At 35.9% G+C, this 23,610-nt stretch overlaps 1 pseudogene across 1 annotated transcript in view; it reads right to left on the minus strand.

Moving 5' to 3' along the window:
- Positions 1-10,211, minus strand: part of LOC143231677 (neural cell adhesion molecule 2-like) — a 166,678-nt pseudogene extending 156,467 nt beyond the window's left edge. Inside the window, exon 1 of the transcript XR_013017110.1 lies at positions 9,908-10,211. The product of XR_013017110.1 is annotated as a neural cell adhesion molecule 2-like (transcript). The remainder of the gene's footprint in view (positions 1-9,907) is intronic.
- Positions 10,212-23,610: the final 13,399 nt, after the last annotated feature.

The raw sequence follows: 23,610 nt of genomic DNA on the forward strand, positions 1-23,610 counted from the left end.
ATATAGCGCCAAGTCTACGGATTTACAACGCTAAAATTAGGGGTTCGATTCCCCTCGATGGACTTAGCAGAGATTCCGATATAGTTTTAAAGCCCCCCCCAGTGGCTCAGCAGTATGTCTGCGTACTTACAGTGGTAAAAACCGGGTTTCGATACCCGTGGTGGGCAGAGCACAGATAGCTCATGGTGTAGCTTTGTGCTTAATTCAAAACAACAACAGCTAATTTAGTATTTAGATTTAGGACTAACTGAAGTATCTTAGACCAACAGCACGTACCTCATAACAGTACTTTGGATTTGTGGTAGAAAATTTCGCTTACAGCGAGAGTACCTAACTGATAAAATACTGTATTATAAGATTTATAAGCAATAACACAAAAACTGAATATTTATTTAAGTTATACTCATTACCCAGTTGATTTTTTGTTAGTTCGGGTTGCTTTATCTCAAGAAAAGGAGAAATAAATATACTCGTGTGTTTCTAACGGGTTAAAGAAATTTTCTTTATTGAAACTAACTGGTTTGTTTAAAATTTCGCGCAAAGCTACACGAGTGCTATCTGCACTAGCCGTCTTTAATTTAGCAGTGTAATACTAGAGGGAAGGCAGTTAGTCATCACCACCCACCACCAACTCTTAGGCTACTCGTTTACCAACGAATAGTGGGATTGACCATCACAATATAACGCTGCTACGGCTAAAAGGGCGAGCATGTTCGCTGCGACCGAGATTCGAACCCCCGATTCTCAGATTACATGTCGAACGCCTTAACCATCTGGTCATGCAAGGTACTAACATTGTTTGTTTTTTTTTGTTGTTTTTAATTTCGCGCAAAGCTACAAGAAAGCTATCTGCGCTAGCCGTCCCTAATTTAGTAGTGTAAGACTAGAAGGAAGGCAGCTAGTCATCACCACCCACCGCCAACTCTTGAGCTACTCTTTTACAAACGACTAGTGGGATTGATTGTTACATTATAACGCCCCAACGGCTGAAAGGGGAGCATGTTAAGTTACTTCTTACTTGAGTAAATGTTTAGGATTCAAACGAAATTGGGCCCCGGCATGACCAGGTGTTAGAGCAGTCGATAACACTGCATAACAAAGTTTTTATTGTTGAACACTGTTAGGTGTTCCTTATGGATTTTTGGCTGCTGATTACGAAAATCACATCCAAATTTGTTCATCACGTACCGTTTCATCGAAATCGTCAGTTTCATCAGGACATTGCTACAATGGAAAAATGATATCAGGGCAACTGGAATCCATCACTGCTTGCTGACAACTGTTGGACACTGCAACGTGATGCACCGGACATTTAATACAAACGAAAGTCAGGAGCAAAACACTTTTAATTATGTTGAACTTAATAGCATATTAGAAACATAAATGCAATTAAATACGTTATTGCCGGTTAACAGTTAATTGTCTAATTTCTCAGAGTTCCTACGTGATGAAACAAAACCAAAACGATATTTGTGCATACCCACCAGGTACCTGTCACAATCAGCAATAACTTTTCAGAAAGCAAAACTTTTCCAAAAAATTATTGTGCAGTGTAATCTAAAGGTCGCGGGTTCGAATCCCAGCTACACCAAACATGTTCGCCTTTTCACCCATCGGGGAGTTATAATGTGACGCTCAATTCCACTATTCGTTGGTAAAAGAGTAGCTCAAGCGTTATCGGTGGGTGGTGATGACTAGCTGCATTCCCTCTAGTCTTACACTGCTAAATTAAGGACAAGCTAGCGCAGATAGCTCTCGAGTAGCTTTAGTCGAAATTTAAAACACAAACAAACACTCAAATGGATTTCAATCAAAGTTTAGGATATAATCTGATTTACACTGACATGAAAAATGTGTGGAAAGTTTTTTTTAGGTTCTGCGTAGAACTAAAAAAGTCCTCAGTGTTCACACTTCCATATCGTGCTGACATGAAAAATGTGTGGAAAGTTTTTTTTAGGTTCTGCGTAGAACTAAAAAAGTCCTCAGTGTTCACACTTCCATATCGTGCTGACATGAAAATGTGTGGAAAGTTTTTTTTAGGTTCTGCGTAGAACTAAAAAAGTCCTCAGTGTTCACACTTCCATATCGTGCTGACATGAAAAATGTGTGGAAAGTTTTTTTAAGGTTCTGCGTAGAACTGAGAAAGTCCTCAGTGTTCACACTTCCATATCGTGCTGACATGAAAAATGTGTGGAAAGTTTTTTTTTAGGTTCTGCGTAGAACTAAAAAAGTCCTCAGTGTTCACACTTCCATATCGTGCTGACATGAAAAATGTGTGGAAAGTTTTTTTAGGTTCTGCGTAGAACTAAAAAAGTCCTCAGTGTTCACACTTCCATATCGTGCTGACATGAAAAATGTGTGGAAAGTTTTTTTTAGGTTCTGCGTAGAACTAAAAAAGTCCTCAGTGTTCACACTTCCATATCGTGCTGACATGAAAAATGTGTGGAAAGTTTTTTTTAGGTTCTGCGTAGAACTAAAAAAGTCCTCAGTGTTCACACTTCCATATCGTACGAAAAACGTTGAACAGTTGTTCTTATCCATACAAATCAGACTAAGAAAGTATTTATTTATTTCTATACGAACCCATAAGCAAACACATCCTCCGTTATGCTTTGGAAGGAAAATAAGAACGTAACACTAAATCAACAAATAACATGGCTGTTAGGAATAGGGTTAACTATAATTAATTCACTTTTGATTTTAAGCCACACAAACGGTTATATTTACGTAGGTAAACGATATTCATTTATAATGCTTTTTTATGTTGAATTTTCTTTTTCATAAGATAAAGTACCATTAAATTAAATATTTGGAGTATGTCTCACCTAAACTTAGAATACGTATTTTTTTTATCATATTTTTAAACAAACTGCACGTTGTGTGTAATTCGTGGAGCACTATTCCAAACCGATCAGATATAATTTAAATAACACATTATTTCTTTAGTAATCAGATCAGTGCAAAATAACTGATGAGTCGCGTTATTTAGGTGATATTTTTACATATAAATATATGTAGAAAGTTTGTGTGACTCTTTACTATATAAGTTTCAAACTTAACTCACTATTAGAATATTAGACAAAATAGGCCTAACTGGAGTTACTAAGATAAAGTGTGTCTGTGGTTTTAAGTTTTGAACTTTGTAATACACACAAAACGTTACCAAGTCTTTGAAGACTTCTTTCATGTTCCACATTTTTATCATTTTACATACTTTAATTACTGAACCTTAGATTAATTAAACAGAAACGTCCAAACCCTCATTAATTTTGGAAAGTAATTCACATAATACGTTAAGTTATTCAGAACTTGGGTTACCAGAAATGGATTAATAACGTAGTAAGTTAAGTCACCTAGAGCTCGATTTATGAAACATGATCTAACAGCGAATCAAGACATCCAAATAAAGTTACTAAATGCGGTGAGATTAATTATCCTATTTCCAGTTTCCAAATACAATGTAACGAGTTAATGGCAAAGATATTAACCACAGTATAAAATTAGTGACTAAATTATTGTATTTTCTAGTTATACCAAAAACGATGACTTATATTCTGTCCCTAAGTTTATCTTCGTTAACAGTATGGGTCATTTCATTATTGGTCATATCATTTATTATAACTAATTTTAATTTTATTTGAAGGATTATTACATATTGTTATATTAGTTTTAGGTAATAGGAGTGACTTGAATCTACTAATGTAGCCAAGCCAAGCATAACCTTTACCACGATATGATTTGTTAGCCTAAACAAATGATAATTTTATTAAAGGAAAGACAGTGCTGGTTATATGTTTAAGTCTTTCGTGGTTAACCTGAAGATGACCTAAGAAGGTCAAAACGTTGTTCTGTACTTTATTTTAATTAAAGTGTTAATACCCATACCAGCCGTCTTGAGAATACATATTGTATGTCCACTTTTACGTATTAGGTTTTATTATGTCCAATTTTATTTTTTAAAGTCTACTGATTCACTACAACGACTATTCTGCATAATTCAAATGTTTATTTGATTTCATTTTTATTATATGAAGATTATCTCTACTAAGATGATCGGAGTGGTTTTGCTTATTTAGGACAGACGTAGATATTATTAGGTTTATGACCGAAAATGCCATTAACAACAATTATACTCATCTGATGAAACAACGTGTTCTAATCATTTTAAGTTATACAGTTTGAACAGTATAGCTAATTAACTTTGCCCATTTCTGAGCAAATTTTTAAATCTTAATTGTAGTTTCTTGTTTTAAACATACGTTAAGAGTAATGAAGCAAGTTAGATTTCCCATATTTTGATTTATCATGCATGGTATAGCAACATTGTACAATTATCCACATCTCGTGAATCAAACACCGCACAGAAGAGTAATATGTAGGATATACAAGACTCTTTAGCGCAACTGTTTTTATTTAGTTTATTTTATGATTTAATAATTAAGGGTTGTTTAGTTTTCATGACAGCATAATATAAAATTTATTGTTTTAAAAGTGCTAACTGTGATAGATTTTGATAAACAACTCTCTACGAGTTATACGTTGTATTTTTAATTACATTATTGACTAGGCTTAACTAATATTGTTGAAGTCATATTACTCGAATCTCTGTTGTTTTCCGTGGCCTCAGTAAACAAGGTATGTGCGTCTTAAAGTGCATGTTAAGAAGTAGAAAATTAAATCAAGTGAAACTCAATCAGAAGAGTGGTTAACGGCAGAAAACATGAAGTTAGCCAGTCTGTGAGTGATCAACTTTAACAGGCGATATTTTAAAGTGAGTTTCACAGTGTTGTAGAGATAAGGAGAATATGATGAGGGTCGCGGGTTCGAATCCCAGTCACACCAAACATGCTCGCCATTTCAGCCGTGGGGGGCGTTATAATGTGACGGCCAATCCCATTATTCGTTGGTAAAAGAGTAGCCCAAGAGTTGGCGGTGGGTGGTGATGACTAGCTGCCTTCCCTTTAGTCTTACACTGCAAAATTAGGGACAGCTAGCGCAGATATCCCTCGAGTAACTTTGCGCGAAATTCAAACAAACAAACAAAAACAAACAAAACAAGTGGGTTGTGTACTGTCCGTTTATTGTCCAAATTTATCGCCAACAAATCACAAACACCTACTGCAGAAAACGCCAACCCACTTATATAATAAAACTCTGAAAGTAAAGTTAGTACTTAAAATTACGACTATGCTATAACAGTATCGTAAGTTAATTTATCCAAATTCCTTCTCCTTCAATACTATAATCCAAGTTACTGGACACGGGTGAACAGTAAAACAAGTTACCCGGATCTATGATTTCCTTATATATCGTTTGACTTGAAATGGTAAGGTTCCTAATTATATCTAGCTTTTGTAATATTTCAGTGATTGGAACCGACATGAAGACAACTGTTTTCAGTAGTTTTATATTCTTATTCAATGAGGCCTTTCTTCATACATTTTACGAGGAAGTGAATTACAACTCAAGGAGGTCTAACTTTAATTCTTTTAAACGTATTAGACGTACAATAAAGAAAATGTCACCTGAACAAGGGCAGAAAAAACACTTAAAGTTGGAACGGCAAAGAAGCAAACGGAAGAAGGATATCAGAAGAAGTGGCCCAAGTGGAACACCCGAGACAATAGTAACAGTCTAGTGATATTTGACAAGGTTACATATATAAATGAGTTTCTTTTTTTATATCCAAGTTCAGAGCTTTTCGTTAGCTGTAGAAAGCAATGCCTCAAGGACAGAATGTTGCTTGTTACATTCTATGTCTCTTGTGAACTCGATGTAATGACGTCAGTCTCAAGAACTCAAAGAATGCCATTAGGTAAGGATCTGCCGATTTTGTTTTGTAAGTTTTATTATTTATTAGTTGCATATAAATTTGGTTACCAAAAGGCATTATTAACTCCGTATATGCTCAAAAGTGTCAACATTTGTTTAAAACAATCAATTATTTTTGTTATATTCTTCACTGAATATATATCTAATTTTAAACTCAATGCTCGAAAACATAATTTCAAAATACAATCCAGGCAATAAAATACTACACCAGTGTTTTATGTGACTAGTGACTTGGTATCAAAATAAATAATCATTACTTTTAAAACCTTTATTTTTAACACTAAGTATTTTTACAGGAACATCACTAAAATAGATTAATGTTGCAATTTTCTTTGCCATTAGCTTCAATAATCTCAAGTTACAGCAATTACCCGCTGTGACTCAGTGAAAAGTTTGAGGGTTATAACGCTAAAAAGGGGTGGTTTCCTATGAATAGATTACACATAGATCACCGCTGTGACTCAGTAAAAAGTTTGAGGGTTTATAACACTAAAAAGGGGTAGTTTCCGATGGATGGATTACAGATAGATCACCGCTGTGACTCAGTGAAAAGTTTGAGGGTTTATAACACTAATAAGGGGTGGTTTCTCATGGATAGATTACAGATAGATCACCGCTGTGACTCAGTGAAAAGTTTGAGGGTTTATAACACTAAAAATGTGACTCAGTGAAAAGTTTGAGGGTTTATAACACTAAAAAGGGGTGGTTTCCTATAAATAGATTACAGATAGATCACCGCTGTGACTCAGTGAAAAGTTTGAGGGTTTATAACACTAAAAAGGGGTGGTTTCCTATAAATAGATTACAGATAGATCACCGCTGTGACTCAGTAAAAGGTTTGAGGGTTTATAACACTAATAAGGGGTGGTTTCCCATGGATAGATTACAGATAGATCAACGCTATGACTCAGTGAAACGTTTGAGGGTTTATAACACTAAAAAGGGGTGGTTTCCTATGAATAGATTACAGATAGATCACCGCTGTGACTCAGTGAAAAGTTTGAGGGTTTATAACACTAATAAGGGGTGGTTTCCCATGAATAGATTACAGATAGATCACCGCTGTGACTCAGTGAAAAGTTTGAGGGTTTATAACACTAAAAAGGGGTGGTTTCCTATGAATAGATTACAGATAGATCATGACTCAGTGAAAGGTTTGAGGGTTTATAACACTAATAAGGGGTGGTTTTCCATGGATAGATTACAGATAGATCACCGCTGTGACTCAGTGAAAAGTTTGAGGGTTTATAACACTAATAAGGGGTGGTTTCCCATGAATAGATTACAGATAGATCACCGCTGTGACTCAGTGAAAAGTTTGAGGGTTTATAACACTAATAAGGGGTGGTTTCCATGGATAGATTACAGATAGATCACCGCTGTGACTCAGTGAAAAGTTTGAGGGTTTATAACACTAAAAAGGGGTGGTTTCCCATGGATAGATTACAGATAGATCACCGCTGTGACTCAGTGAAAAGTTTGAGGGTTTATAACACTAAAAAGGGGTGGTTTCCCATGGATGGATTACAGATAGATCACGTGTAGTTTTTGTTTAACAAAAAACAAACAGTAATCATGTGTATTCGTCAACTGAATAAAAATAGTAAATTATAGATTAAACTTTGAAATACGTGTAACTATTCAGAATAACTCAACTTTGAGGTTTATTTCAAATGTCTACATAACAACAAAATTCATGTAGGAGCTGTTATAATAAAAAGTTTCACTGGTTTTCTTAAAAAATAAAATATTATTCCGAATAAGAAGCCCATAACGTCATTCTAAATAAAAAAAGAAAAATCATAAATGTTTATAAACTATTTTCTGGTAAAAATGTAGTCGCATACCTGTCCGTCCGACGACATGAAGTAGCAGTCCTCGTGACAAGATTTACACAATTTAAACCTTGCTTATGCCACTTATCCTTACTCATGGTGTTATGTGACACTCTGACGAGTGTTATTAGCGAAGTTAGAGCAGTACCACTTAAAAATACAAACGTGTGTGAAGACGAGGCTTATAATACATTGTAGTAGGCAAGTGTTATTTTTAAATGTAAGTCATTAGTTTTTATATATGAAGGTGATGAACATATTATATCCAAGTGAAATTATTCTGTAATTAAAAATGTCATACATGAGTACAAAATAACGCGATGTCATTGTTATGTCAAATACATTTTTATCATGTATCTTCGAGATACAAAAATCTTAGCCTAAAGATTACGTAACAAAATTGATACGTTGTTCTGTTTTATTAGTAAAAATGTTAATACCCACACCAGCCGTCCTGAGGATCATTTTTAATACAAATGGTTTTCTCGTCACGAAATTTTGATCAAAGCAAATTGCCCAGTAGTGTCGAAACTAAATATAAACCGTAATGCAGACAATTTGTTACGATATAGGCCGTAAAATAAGGTTATCTGTGTCTTCAATCCATTATTGATTCTATCATTATATAAACTTAAATGATGTGGGCTTTCAGTTGAACATTTTCGCAAGTGGTTGTCAGCCACTCACGAACTTCTTCTAAATAAGAACTTCAGGGTTTTAAAGAAATTCGTACATCCAGTTGTAACAGTCTCACTTGTCGGAAATTTCCAGATCTTACAAAGTAGCTTGCTAAAGTTCCATATAACATAATTATATCAACATTACACGGATAACTTCCATTATTCTTTCCAAAAATAGAGCGATCGTCCGTTATAATGGTCTCCACAACTACTACATGCATTTACAAACATTATTTAAAAATCGAAGTTAACAGAATGTTACACCCCGGATTACAAAGTTCGAAATTAATATTTTAAACCTGCTCACCGAGATGAAGACATTAATAAAATACAAGATGATTAACAACTGTTATCCAAGACACATGACCAGTGGTTTTAATATCAACTAATTTTATGACCATATGATGTTTTAAATGTTATTTAGCTTTATATACCTTATAACCGTGATACCCAGTAGAAACTAGTGTTTTTTATGTTATCTTAGATCTGATATTCCAATCCTATTATCGAACGAAGGGTATATTTTAACCATGATGAATGATGGTTGGTTTAATGTTTTCTTTACAAACACCAAGATTAATTTGCATTATTAAGCTATTTAAATATCCAGTTTATATTAAACTTGTGATCTGTTAAATGAGTATCATTTTGAAGGGTTGTTATAAGATTAAAAAGAACAATATCTTTAAACGATTTTACTAAACAGTTGTTAAATGATTTGAACATATATTACAGAAATGTTCCATTTTATACGAACATTAAACAAGTGACAAGAAAGTGGTTTTGTTGTAACAAATATAATCAATATTGTTTGGATATTAAATAAATTCATTATTGTTCTTTCAGTATCTCCATATTATTGGAAAAGTGATAAACTTAGCCTATATTTTATTAATTTTATATTTTATTATTTTTACTCATAATGATATCTTCAGTTTATAAAACTTTCAAAATAACTAACGCCATATGAAAGTTGTAAGTCAGTCTAGAGGGAAGGCAGCTAGTCATCACCACCCAACGCCAACTCTTGAACTACTCTTTTACTAACGAATGGTGGGATTGACCGTCACATTATAATGCCCCCATGGCTGAAAGGGAGAGCATGTTTGTTGCGACAGGGATTCGAACCTGCGATTCCTCAGATTACGAGTCGAACGCCTTAACTCACCTGGCCATACCGAGTGCCTTACAAATGAAACTAAGGCTTATATTTGTAAACAAACTCCTGGTATAGGTAGAGAAAACACTATGTTATTCTCTCTTCTACGTAGTACTTTCTCTACCAAACCAGCCGTTTTTCACATGGATAACATTCCCTACAAGTGGGTTTTCTCGTCATTACGGAAACTAAAGCTTGTTTCTGACGCATCCTCCAGTGCTGTGTGAGTCTAGATTTTTAGACACCTCTACTACTATAATAAATTGTTGTTAAACAAGGTGTTAAATTATTTCGAATAAGCCTTCATATGAGATTAGTGCGCGCGCGCGCGCGCGTATGTGTACGCTTCCTTAAAACCTATTAAAAGACATACAAATTTAACGTAGGTAAGTTCAACTTACCAAAAGGTTTTTCTTTAGAAGCAGGCCTTTGTTTCAGCCACATTCCAGCCACAATAGACCACATGACGCCAAGCAAACAAAAATATATGGAAGATAGCATGACTGAGTTGGCATTGCATGCACACTTGCACTTTCTACAAACTGTCCACTGCTTCGCACATTGCTTCGTCAGACTTTACACACATACACAGAAAGACGTACGCATACTGTCTAACACGAAATGCCACAATGAAACTGGGTCTAAACGAAAAGCAAGTTTCGCAGACCTTCAATCTCGCGACTAAACTTCCGAATACAGAACTGGTGATCTACAGCTGTCGGTACAATCTAGAGAACTATTCTATTGATTCGCACAAGAAAACTGCTAGATGGCAGTGCGGTATTAACGTTCACGGGACACCAGCTGGGATGGTGACCTTGAATGTTTCAGAAATGTAATAACAAAACGATTACTTTTAAGACAATTTTACGCAAAAAACTAGAAGCTTATATTTGTTACACATTACAAAATATCTAAAAGCGTTCCTAAATTATCTGACAAGTAATTGTATACACTAAAGTTTAACGTAAAATGTTATTGTTACGCAAATTGAATTCACACTTTCCGCAAATGTTACATCAAAATCTTTCAGTTGTTATTTTGTGTAGTTACAATTGTTAAAAGCTACACTTACCCTGCAAGAATGTGTGTAACATGTTGAAGAAGACACAAAAGATTTATTTGGAAAGGCCTGGCATGGCCGAGCGCGTAAGGCGTGCGACTCGTAATCCGAGGGTCGCGGGTTCGCGCCCGCGTCGCGTTAAAGCATGCTCGCCCTCCCAGCCGTGGGGTTGTATAATGTGACGGTCAATCCCACTATTCGTTGGTAAAAGAGTAGCCCAAGAGTTGGCGGTGGGTGGTGATGACTAGCTGCCTTCCCTCTAGTCTTACACTGCTAAATTAGGGACGGCTAGCACAGATAGCCCTCGAGTAGCTTTGTGCGAAATTCCAAAACAAACAAACAAACAATTTATTTGGAAAACCCCAACACTAGGTGAGAAGGTGCGTGTGCAAGGTGTGGAACTCTCTGTATGCCTTACTCATGCGAGTTCGATAGTTCCATTTCAAAAACACTGCACCGTGCGAATTCGTGTTCAAAATCCAATTTATTTCAAAGGCTCCCGGTGTGAACAAAATTATTATTGATACTGATGAAAAGAGCTTAGTAAAACCCCAATACAACTCCAGAATTTTCATTATATAGCGTACTTGTTGTTGTTTTGAATTAAGCACAAAGCTACACAATGGGCTATCTGTGCTCTGCCCACCACGGATATCGAAACCCGTTGTAAGTCCGCAGACATACCGCTGAGCCACTGGGGGACGTCTCGTACTTTCCCATTAGTTTTCCTCATTAGAACGCTTGTTTGTTTTTTGCTTTTGAATTTCGCACAAAGCTACTCGAGGGCTCTCTGTGTTAGCCGTCCCTAATTTAGTAGTGTAAGACTAGAGGGAAGGCAGCTAGTCTTCACTACCCACCGCCAACTCTTGGGCTACTCTTTTACCAACGAATAGTAGGATTGACCGCCACATTATAACGCCCCCACGTCTGAAAGGGCGAGCATGTTTGGCGCGACGGGGATGCGAACCCGCGACCCTCAGATTACGAGTCGCACGGCTTAACAAGCTTGGCTATGCCGGGCCCATTAAAACGCATATCCGTTCCAGAAGCAAAACTTACAAGGACGCTCTGATTAACTTCAGGTAATATCTTGATCTTTGATCATTTTTATATGAATAAATTATTTTGTACAGATCTCACCTTATAAACAATATATTTATGGTGTTGAAATATTTATTTTGGTAACAAGTAATTTTAACCAACCTAACTTTAACTGCTTTTTATGCAACGAAACAAAGCCCAGCCAATGGTTTAAATTACACTGCTGAGATTCGTCTTGTCAGTTTCCTTAAGATCGAATAAATAGTTAAATTATCATGTCGTAGATTTATTTATCGAGTTTACACTAATGAACAATGTTGCATCAAAACGAATACAAGCGTTTGACACTTTGTTTATTGTGATTTTTTATTACACCGTGTGAATGTACGTATTACTTCGAAGTAAATGTTTAACACCTGATAGTAAAGAAAAAAAAGAACACAGATGTTTGCGATTTTAATAAGTAAAATAAGACATTAATTAAAATCGCTTAAAGTAACGTAATCAGTAAAACCTCGATTCACATCTTTGTTTAAAGATCTCAGACTCATCTGTTTATCTAGAAACTGTTTTTGTTGAGCTGCCACCACTGTCTAAATCAAACGCTTTTGCATTGTATTTAAAGATGTGCATGTGTTCGTATGTATACATTCCACAAATACATCGATCGACAAATCAAATAATGAGAAAAATAAGTTTCGGGTGAGGATGGTTTTAAATATTGTTCCAACGCTTGCAATATTCTTCGGGTTTAGTGGATAAACAGTATGTTGTTTGTTCTATACGTTGTTTCACATGTTTTGAAAAAAAAATAGCCATAGTGGTTTCTGACAGTCACACTTATAAAGCGTTAATGGCTCCAGTGTGCAGGACCCGAACCATAGTCATTCGGGTTCTTAGTTCGGCACGCTAATCACCTACCTCGAACTTACATTGGAAGAGTCATTATGATCAATATTTCTCTAATATTTCAAATAATTACCAAGTGAATATGTTCGAGACGTTCTTGTGCTGTATAAAAATCTTACATTTCTTTTCATGTAGTATTTTTTATGAACAACTTTTGTGAGAATAATTCTAAAAGTTTCATGGCGTGTGAAGAACAATGTGTTTTGTGAAATAATGAAACACTTTCCGTCGTCGGTATTATACTAACACTAACACAGAGAATAAGCTATCTGTCCACCGTGAAGAATCGAACCCCAAGTTTACTGTTGACCCTCCTGAGAACATCAGTTAGATATGTGTGATCCTTCGCCTGTACGTATTTTTCTCTTGAACTAAACGTGTCAACTAATAAAATAAATAACCAATGAATATATAATCACTGTTATTATTTTGGAGTCTCTGTGTGTTTTCTTATAACAAAGCCACATCTGGCTATCTGATGAGCCCACCGAGGAAAATCGAATCCCTGATTTTAGCGTTGTAAATCCGAAGACGTACCGCTGTACTAGCGGGCGGTTATTTTGGAGTCATCAGCTACTATCTAAACTTACAGCAATAAAATTGTATAGTTCTTAATTTTTTCGTACTTCATAAATAACACATTTTTAAAAGCAATTTTTTTATAAATTTATAAGATATCGAACACCTAAACCAGAGACCATGTCAGGCTCAAGGGTGGGAATGGATGCTACTTCAGTTGTTGGATCATGCAAGCCTGTCTACAGAGACCATGTCAGGCTCAAGGGTGGGAATGGATGCTACTTCAGTTGTTGGATCATGCAAGCCTGTCTACAAATTGATTGCTGGTAATGACAACGAACCCTGCGTATCATTGACGCACGTAAGACAAAAGGTAGTGACTTGCTTATTAGATTTCTAAAGAAACTAGATGGTAGACTTGGCAAAGACATGTAATGGTTGTGTTTTGAGATACGCATCCGGCCACCATATCAAGTAGCATCTTTGAAGTACAGTACAAATCAATCAGTGATCCTGAGAAGAAGTAGATGAGACGTTCCCGTCTTTGAACTTAAGGTACTAGTAAAATAAAGGTCAGTGTAATAAGTTACATTATTTGATGCACATCTACACAATTGACGTACTGTCCAAAACGGGGACTCGAATCCTAGATTTTATTGCTGTAAGTTTAGATAGTAGCTGATGACTCAACTGCCATTCAAGAAATCAACATTGGATATATATATATATACATAGTTACAAATGATAGATGATCTTCAGACATACAGATAGATTTCTCAAGGGACGTGAGTGATTTAGCTCAGTATAAGTTTGGTACCACAGTAAGTACCAGTTGAGGAGGTAAAAACAGCGGATTCACGTTCAGGAGTAGTTGAGAACGTGGTTTTCCAAACATTAATGAGCAAGGTGATTATTAACCATTCTACTTTCATACAAGCTTCAGTTCGATTGTACCAGTCATATAATGGAACTCGACTACATCCCTAAAAGATCAATCAGACATCTTTTCAGACCACCTTCAAGATATTCATCTGATACGTACTTCATCTGGAATTATACGTATCATTGCGTTTAAGAGTAAGACAAAATATATCCTACAAACAGTCCATTGTGAAGAGGGTGATCAAGTGAGTATTGCATCTGAGGGGTTGTCATGATATATGAGTACCTTAATGTTTAGTTGTTTCAATAAATAATGTAATAACGCAATGTTTTGCTCTAAACAACACTTTCCTTGCTATTATAACTGATTTCAAGTATACTTTAGAAACATTTGAAATTTATACAGGTTGATTGTTATATATTATAGGAGACAATTCCCATTAAACACTTGTACAGTCTTGATGTAGTTTGCTCGTATGACGACATTTCGTCTTTAAAATGCTGGTTGCAGTTATAGGATCAAGAAATCTTTCCGTTGGAGAAATTACAAAGCAGGCCTAGCTTGGTTGAAAACCAGCTGGTAACTTTGATGCTGGTATTCCTTCCCACAATTACCTTCTACCAAGTCACACCGAACACAAAAATCAAAGAATTGTCTTCAGTCTGAGAAGTTCAGTAATAGAAGAACTCTAAATCCTATGATGCCTTTAAAGAAGGCAGAAAGGTTATTACATTTTTTTATATTAGGAAACATCAAGTTTTCAACATAGGACGAGCTATGAACAGAGTTTTTGATATCTTCAAAGTGCTTGCACTCAGAGTTGCCATACATTTGATGGTATATCACTCATTGCTATAGAGAACAACGTCTAAAGAAAAGAAAAAACCAACACATGGCTATGTATAGAAGATTTACGTAAATGATATATTTTGTCAACAATACTTCGGCGACAGCAATGTTACGGGTTGCACGACTAAAACATATAAGCAACCAAAGTAATACTGTATTTAGCAGTGACAAACAAATATCTTGAATGATTGTCATAACATCTGGAGTTACCCAGATCTCTTCAAGAATCGTAAGTGTATGGTATCTGTCTGTGAAAGTTATTGTTATAGTGGGTTTTCTAATGGGAGAGACTGGTCAAGCTGAAATGATTAAATAAGCATTTGGTAGTTTGCAACGCATGCTCAGTTAAAAGAAGTTCCACAGATCACCTCCTGCAAAAAAACATGTTACTGTTAATGGTAACTGAATAAGAACCACAGAGAACAGAGTTTCCAGCTTTGGATTCTATATGATGTTCATTATGATGTATGATGTTCTACATGCAAGAAGAGAAAAAATATTGGTCTCTGCACACATATGGAAGAAATTTATGATGCTACACATTTGTTTACACGTGGGATATACATTATGTTTACTGTGGCATCTACTAGCTCCAAATATCTTTGTCCGAGATAATACTGAACAAATTCTTGAGAGAAAATCAAACAGTAAGACCTCTGGAGCAGTACATGGCAAGACATGTTCGTAGACCCAATGTTCATGACTTTTGTCGGTTTGTCTGGTGGCATAATTAGCATCGTGTTACACACACTAATGACATGAGTATTCAGACTTTACATACATAGTCAGGTAATCAAAAGTAAAATATTCTGAAAGATAAGACTATTGCATAGGAAGCGCACATATAAGATACGTATAGAATAAGACAATTAAAACACAATAAAAGCAATTATCAGGCTTCTGTTATACGTTCAATACCCGGATGTATCAATACTCAACAAAGCAGTGGCTGTATGACACAGACTTTAATTCTGTTCTATAACAGTTGTATTGTAATCCCATGTATTCTTGAATTGTGGAGCTAGTAGTTAAAGGAACGTCATTCATTGGCACAAGGGCTACATTTGCAAAGCACAGTAAGTGCCATTAACTCGATGTTACTTTTTGGTTGTGCCATCAATGGTTGTATTACATTGGCACTACAGATGCTGTTTATATACCTCATTATTCCGATTCAAACATCAGTACTATGTTATAACATTCACCTTTTACGTACTAAAACAGCATTTATGTATTGATAAGCAAACGACTGTGATTTATTTATTTTCTGTTTTGATTGACAACTCAACCATTAGTACTCTGTAACGTGCAGAATAACGCCACAAAGTAGACAGGAACAACAAATGAAGGCACGATAGTTTAACATTTTCAAGATTACTACTATGTAGTCATTTATTTTCTGAACCCAAATTGTCAGAAGATGGAAAATTAACAATATTTAACTCAAGAGAAGTTAAGGTTCAAGCTTAGGCTTATCAAAGGTTCTGTCAGAGCTGGTTTGGGTTTTTGCAGGCATGTAAGTATTCAAATAGTTAAGTGTGGACGAATATTAATAAAACTTTGCTCCATTACAAACATTAGAAGTACTCGCATATTACCGAAAATCTAGAATATAATTAAAGGCCTCATGGAAGATGTTGTTTGTTTGTTTGTTTGTTTGATTTCGTGCAAAGCTACTCGAGGGCTACCTGCGCTAGCTGTCCCTAATTTAGCAGTGTATCACTATACGGAAGGCAACTGGCCATAGCCATCCATCGCCAACTCTTGGGTTACTCTTTTACCAACGAATAGTGAGATTAACCGTAACATTATAACGCCTTGAAGGCTGAAAGGGCAAGCATGTTTGGTGTGACAGGGATCACGGTCCTCAGGTTAGGAGTAAAATGTCTTAACCACCTGGCCATGCTGCGACTAGGGATGTCACTGAAACATAAACTTGCATATATTGTAATAAGTAAAAAAAGTTAATTATAATATACTAGTTAAACACTGATTTGTGTTAAGCACAAAGTTACACAATGGGCTACCTATAATCTGCCTACAGATGAGGCCCAGTTAAACATTGTAACATTATTATCTCATAAAAGTTCATAGTTTTAAACACAATTACTGTTGCTGGACTTTATCCAGTGGTAAGATAACTACACTCGTAAGAATAACTGATCGATTATTTAGAATAGAGCTCAAAGTTACAGAATGAGCTATCTGTGCTCTGCCCACTATGGGTATAGAAACTTGGTTTTTAACAGTATGAGTTCACTGAAATACCACTGTGTCACTGGGGGTTGGGGCAAACGTGACCGAATAGATATATTCAACAGGTAGTTAGCCTGCATGGACAAAGAACGCTCTCTAATCACATATCCTGTCTATCTATAAGAACGTAAGACCTATATAATACATCAGTCGTCTTTCACACATTACTCAACATAATAAAGATAAATTCAGAAACTTACGACTTTAACCTGTTGATTGCCAAATATTTCAGCTGCTACAATACAACTCTAATGCTTCTTCATTATGTAACTTTTTTCGTGACGCCATTTTGGATCGAAAGTGAAACAATTTGTAAGTAGGTCAAATGCATGTATGGTGCTGACATCTAGCGTTGAAGTTAGGTATTATTGAGAACAAATTAACTCGTCCGTGGCACTGTGTTACCGATTGGCTTGGATGAGTAATCTTCGACACTAAATATAGAAAACTCAAACAACGTTAAGACAGACCTTTAAAAATAAAACCATTGACAGTTAGTAGTTGGGAAGTAAACAGACTGAAAGATATCGGTAAAAAAACGTCACTATTGATTTCCAATGGTTCCATTAAGACTAAATAGAAATAGAATACAAATTTTAAGATAGTTCAAAACGTATGTAGAACTGGCAAACAGGACCTCACTAATTCTTTCTTAAATTTTAAACTGTTTCCATACTATTAATGTTAAATCTACGGTTTCATAAGAAAGAAAAAAGCAGTTTTATGTACCGCTGTCGCCAAAGCATACTGCTATAATAAAATTGACGGTTTCGAGAAGGCCGTTACTATTTTACACGGATATTCCATATTAGCGCGAGCACGAAATTTTTTGGGTTTCAAAACTTTCCTGACGCATTTTATTTGTTATTTTGAATTTCGCGCGAACCTACTCGAGGGCTATCCGTGCTAGCCGTCCCTAGTTTGGCAGTGTAAGACTAGAGGGAAGGCAGCCAGTCATCACCACCCACCGCTAACTCTTGGGCTACTCTTTTACCAAAGAATAGTGGGATAGACCGTCACATTATAACACCCCCACGGCTGAAAGGGCAAGCACGTTTGGTACGACCGGGATTCGAACCCGCAACCCTCGGATTACGAGTCGAACGCCTTAACCCACCGGGCCATGGCGGGCCCTGACGCATGTAACAAATCCAGACAAAAAGCATGTCTCAGTAAGAAAATTCAAACATCTTTATCTCTGCTGTGTAGTAAGAGTCCGAAAGGCAGAGATTGAAATAATACATGAAAAATTTCGTGTTAGATTCATAGTCTAACAAGAAAGCATGGGAATTAGTTCTTATTTCGAAGGCCTGGCATGGCCTAGCGCGTTAAGGCGTGCGCTTCGTAATCTGAGGGTCGCGAGTTCGCGCACGAGTCGCGCCAAACATTCTCGCCCTCCCAGCCGTGGAGGCGTTATATAGTGACGGTCAATCCCACTATTCGTTGGTAAAAGAGTAGCCCAAGAGTTGGCGGTGGGTGGTGATGACTAGCTGCCTTCCCTCTAGTATTTAGCAGTGTAAGACTAAATTATAGTCTCTAATTTGGCAGTGTAATTAGGGACGGCTAGCACAGATAGCCCTCGAGTAACTTTGTGCGAAATTCCAAAAACCAACCAAAACTTATTTCGAAAATGAAGTACAGAAAATGTTATTATTCTCTTTCGGAAGTAGAAATCCACTAGTTTTTATTACTTTCATTTCTTTTCACTTCTTTCTTTTGACTGAGACCTGTTTCAGGAAATCTAATTTCAGAAAATCTATTTTTTCGTCAATAACCTAAGGAAGGAAACAGACCAAAGAAAAGTCAAGTCATGTTTTCAACGCTGGACTCGGTTCGTGTCAGAAGTGTTCTTAAAATAAATTTTATATTGTGGATATTTTTTATACGAATAAATCCGGCCCGGCGTGGCCAGGTGAGTTAAGGCGTTCGACTCGTAATCTGAAGGTCGCGGGTTCGAATACCCGTCGCATCAAACATGCTCACCCTTTCAGCCGTGGGGGCGTTATAATGATACGGTCAATCCTACTATTCGTTAGTAAAAAAGTAGCCCAAGAGTTGGCGGTAGGTGGTGACGACTAGCTGCCTTCCCTCTAGTCTTACACTCCTAAATTAGGAACGGTTAACGCAGATAGCCCTCGTGTAGCTTCGCGCGAAGTTCTAAACTACAAAAAAATAAACAGATAAACAATGGCATATTGAGAGTCGAATCTCGGAAATCGGGACCATAATCCATCACGATAAAGTCTGAAACGTAACGATAATTATTAGATCACACCCGAACCATACAATATCTTTCAAGATATAACACATGGTTTATTATATTATTGAAGATAATCGGGTGAAGAAAATTATGGTTAATTTATTTATATAAATATAAATTAATTTATTGGGTATAATAAAACAGCTAATAATAATAAAATGGAGATTAAAGTGGGTGTGTTACCTATAATATTAACCTATTGCTCAAGAGTTTGTCAAAAGTTTTGAAGTTCAATGTAATATAACGAAGAAAACTAGTTTATGTTGCTGAATTATTGAAATAATATCAATGCAAGTTCAAAACGTAACAAAACTGTATTTAGTACAAACCCATTTCTACTAAAGTTAAGATTAAGGAAATGAACGAACGGTTTGATTTAAAATATGATTAATTTTGTGTAATTGATTTCTAAATAATAGATCTTGCGTGACGTACTGACAATTTTAACATCAGGAGTTCATCTGGTGGAGTACTTGCTTATATTTCTGAACTTTTCAGTTATTGGATAAAGCAGCTTTTCATTTTGTAATAAATACTAATATTTCAAATTTGTTAGGACAGTAAGTAATGGATAAGATAAAAGTTTATGTTATAAAACATGTCTAACTGCTAGTTTGTATGTAATTTAACAGATCATCAGGTATTGCTTTGAGATATGAGTATAAATACATGAAACTCTCTGGTACACGGTCAGTTTTTAATACACACAAGGTCAAGAAAGTAACACTAATATTTTTTTTAGCCGCGGCATAAAGGCTCGTAGAATATCTCTGGGTTTTTCAAGTACGAACTAGGTTATAGCTTAGTCTTGAACGATTTGAGATTCAGTTAAGTTTTGGACGAAAGAGGTCAAATCATTTTGACTGTTCTATTCGACCACTGACAAGGTCTTATAAACTAAATTACTCTAATCCTGTCTAAAATAAGTTAAACAGCTGTAGTTACTGAGACTACCCTCTAATTTGGGGTAAGAGTCACGTATTGTTATACATGACGCTAGGGATTTTTCTTTGTTTGTTGTTAAATTATTCAGAGGGCTACTTGTACTGAGCCCAACAAGAAACCCAGTTTTTAGGGATATAAGCTTTCAACTTATGTTTCGGCCAGTGTATGTGTGAGGGTGCGCACGAGGTTAGGTAAGTTATATTTTTGAAATGTCTGAAGACAGTCAGCTTATATTAAACACAATATTAAATATGTAACGCTCTCGATGCGACATATCTAATATCCTGTTACTTATTCGATATTAGTTTCCAAACATTTGAAAATAAATAATTCCCTCGATATTCCACAAAAATTAGGCTCGTATGTATTACACGCGAGTGTGAAAGGCATTGTTCTGTTATGTCCATTTTGACAAAGTAACAAAACTGACTAACGTAGGCATTTTAACATTTAGCCCGCAAGGAAGCATTAATCTTGATTTCATGTGAGACGAGACAGGAGTTCTTATGGAATCTTCGTCGATAACCAAGTCCCGTATGTTAGCCCAGCGTGACAGCGGTAATCACTGTAATTGACTGCTAGATAGGTTCGTGTTTTTATTCTAAAAATGAAAAAAAGGTTGGAGAGTAGGTTGATACGTCCTCTTAAGCCTGTGTGCGCCATAAGTTATGAAAAGAAGTCATTTAGACGAATCTATTTTTCAGACTCTGTTGATATAATGCAACTTATGGCAGTTAATGAATTTTGTTCTTTATTTAATGTAATTATACTGGTTGGCATACAAGCTGCTTATCATATCTCCTCTTGGTTTCTCGCTTGGAGCACTGTGAAGAATATAATTTATTTTCAGTTATGGTCACTCTCTGTCCTGAAAAACATTTACAATAATAATAAATGACATATAACGAAATACTTAAATTCCATTAACAGATATATGTTATTAATAATTGCATATCAACATTGTTCATTTTGTATTGTAGGTCGTTGATTCGAGAAATTGTTATATTTTAGGAATTAATGAATGTATCAACTGTAATTATATTGTTCAAAGAAATAATTATCTTCATAGCAATTACGCTCTGTCGGAAAATATAACAGTACAATTTTCGTTGTTCTATAGAACAAATATATACACAACACATTGTTCATCACGTAGCCTATTGTTCTTTATGTCTCCCAATGAGACAGTGGTAAATCTTTAGGTTTAAAAAAAAAAGAAACTAACATCAGAAATTCGATTCCCCTCTGTCGACACAACAGATAGGCCAACGTGGCTTTTCTATAACAAAACACACACACACTATGCATAGTTGCTCCTAATTTTGGACTCATGACATATAAAGGCACGCAGGACCTGAAGAACAAATTAGAATCAGAAATGAAACCCGATAACTGCGAGTTTTCATGAACCTTTAACTGATGAAAGGCCACCAGATAACAGTATTCTGAGGCCACATTTTCTGAATAGTAAAATTTTACTATCATTTTTACCGTTATTCCTCGATACTAAGGTGCAGAGTAGATTTCTGTAGCAACAAGCAGCGAAATATGAACCCTTGAACTCCAAGTCAAAAGTATGCTGACCATTTAGCCACGCTACTAGTGTTATTTAACGTTCTATGTTTCTTGTGGTTGTTAAGTAAGTGTTGGTGGTCCTTAAAATAAAGTTCTTTAGATTGACACAAGATGTCCTTCTTTTTACGGAGTTATTTTACATGCATTACTTCCACATGAGATAAATTCCAAATTAAACAATGTCGTGTTTCTTTATGCCTCCTGTGTTAAATGCAGTATCTGCCCGTATTATGATTTGTTGTTTCTTTTCAACGCATTGACTGGTCGCGGAATGAAATAGAAACAGTAGTTCACTGTTTAATGTTATCTCTTCTCTGTGTCAAGGACCAGCATGGTCAGGTGAGTTCACTGTTTAATGTTATCTCTTCTCTGTGTCAAGGACCAGCACGGTCTGGTGAGTTCACTGTTTAATGTTATCTCTGCTCTGTGTCAAGGCCCAGTACGGTCAGGTGAGTTCACTGTTTAATGTTATATCTGCTCTGTGTCAAGGCCCGGTATGGCCAGGTGGGTTAAGGCGTTCGACTCGTAATTTGAGGGTCGCGGGTTCGAATCCCGGTCGCACCAAACATGCTCGCCCTTTCAGCCGTGGGGGCGTTATAATGTTTCCGTCAATCCCACTAGTCGTTGGTAAAAGTGTAGCCTAAGAGTTGGCGGTGGGTGGTGATGACTAGCTGCCTTCCCTCTAGTCTTACACTGGTAAATTAGGGACGGTTAGCGCAGATAGCCCTCGAGTAGCTTTGTCCGAAATTCAAAACAAACAAACAAAAACAATTCTGTGTGTCTATGTGGAAGAAAAATCAATGATACATACAACAAACACGTGAAAAATAGATAAATCGAAACCTTTTTATCTCATGAATTCAAGAAATCCTGTATTAAAGTAATACAGATACTTTAAGACCACTCCGAACACACTTAGAACATAAAAGTCTCGAGTGGGTAATGAAGAAAACTTTATTATAAATTAACAGCGTTTTAACCAGATTATATCATTACAGAGTACGTAAGAAGTTTACATTAAATAAGACAATGTCATATTTATTATATTACTCGTTGAGTTCTGTGTTCGTATATTTTAGGTTAACGTTTCACAACATGCTAATCGCTCTGCCTCCGCTTCGTGGATCGGACACTAACTGTTATTATCACAAGCTTCGAAGTTTAAAGCTAAAAAATAGCAAAGCTGGTGGTGGCTAGATAAGCTTTCCACGTGTTACACCCTTCTAAGAAATCATCAAATACAATGTCACCTTAAATATACACCCGGATGCGAATCGTAAGTTACAAGGTTAGAGTCGCGAAAGATACCTGTTGTGCCTACTACTTTAAGTCTCTGACCTTGTTGTTCATTTTTCACATAAACTATTCTTCAAGTTGAAACATTGAATAAAGTAGGACAGTAAAATAATGCTAATGGAGCAGCAAAGAAACCCCACGTGCACAATAATAATTCTAATAAAGAAACAGGCTTTAGCTTAAAAAACTTTTTTACTACATTTAAATGTCTTCTTTTTGGTAGTTAAGCTGTTTACGAAAGCTACTACACAGAATCTTAACGTATTTTGTTTTTAAGACTGTATTTATTCTCGTATTAACTAATAACGACTACATTAAGCAAATAAAACTTACGAGCTTTACAAAAATTGATACAAAGAATCGGGTATAAAAAAAATTAAAGTTTACGTCAAAGACAGGTTTATATTATAGAATCGTCTAAACATTATTAACCTAAACTGATATGAGTTTTAAAAATCTATAGTAACATTTGGTTGTATTTTAAGAAAGTGATCCCAGCTTTCAGCTT

This window comes from Tachypleus tridentatus, chromosome 11 (genome assembly GCF_004210375.1).
Source record: "Tachypleus tridentatus isolate NWPU-2018 chromosome 11, ASM421037v1, whole genome shotgun sequence".
NCBI classification, from domain to species: domain Eukaryota; kingdom Metazoa; phylum Arthropoda; class Merostomata; order Xiphosura; family Limulidae; genus Tachypleus; species Tachypleus tridentatus.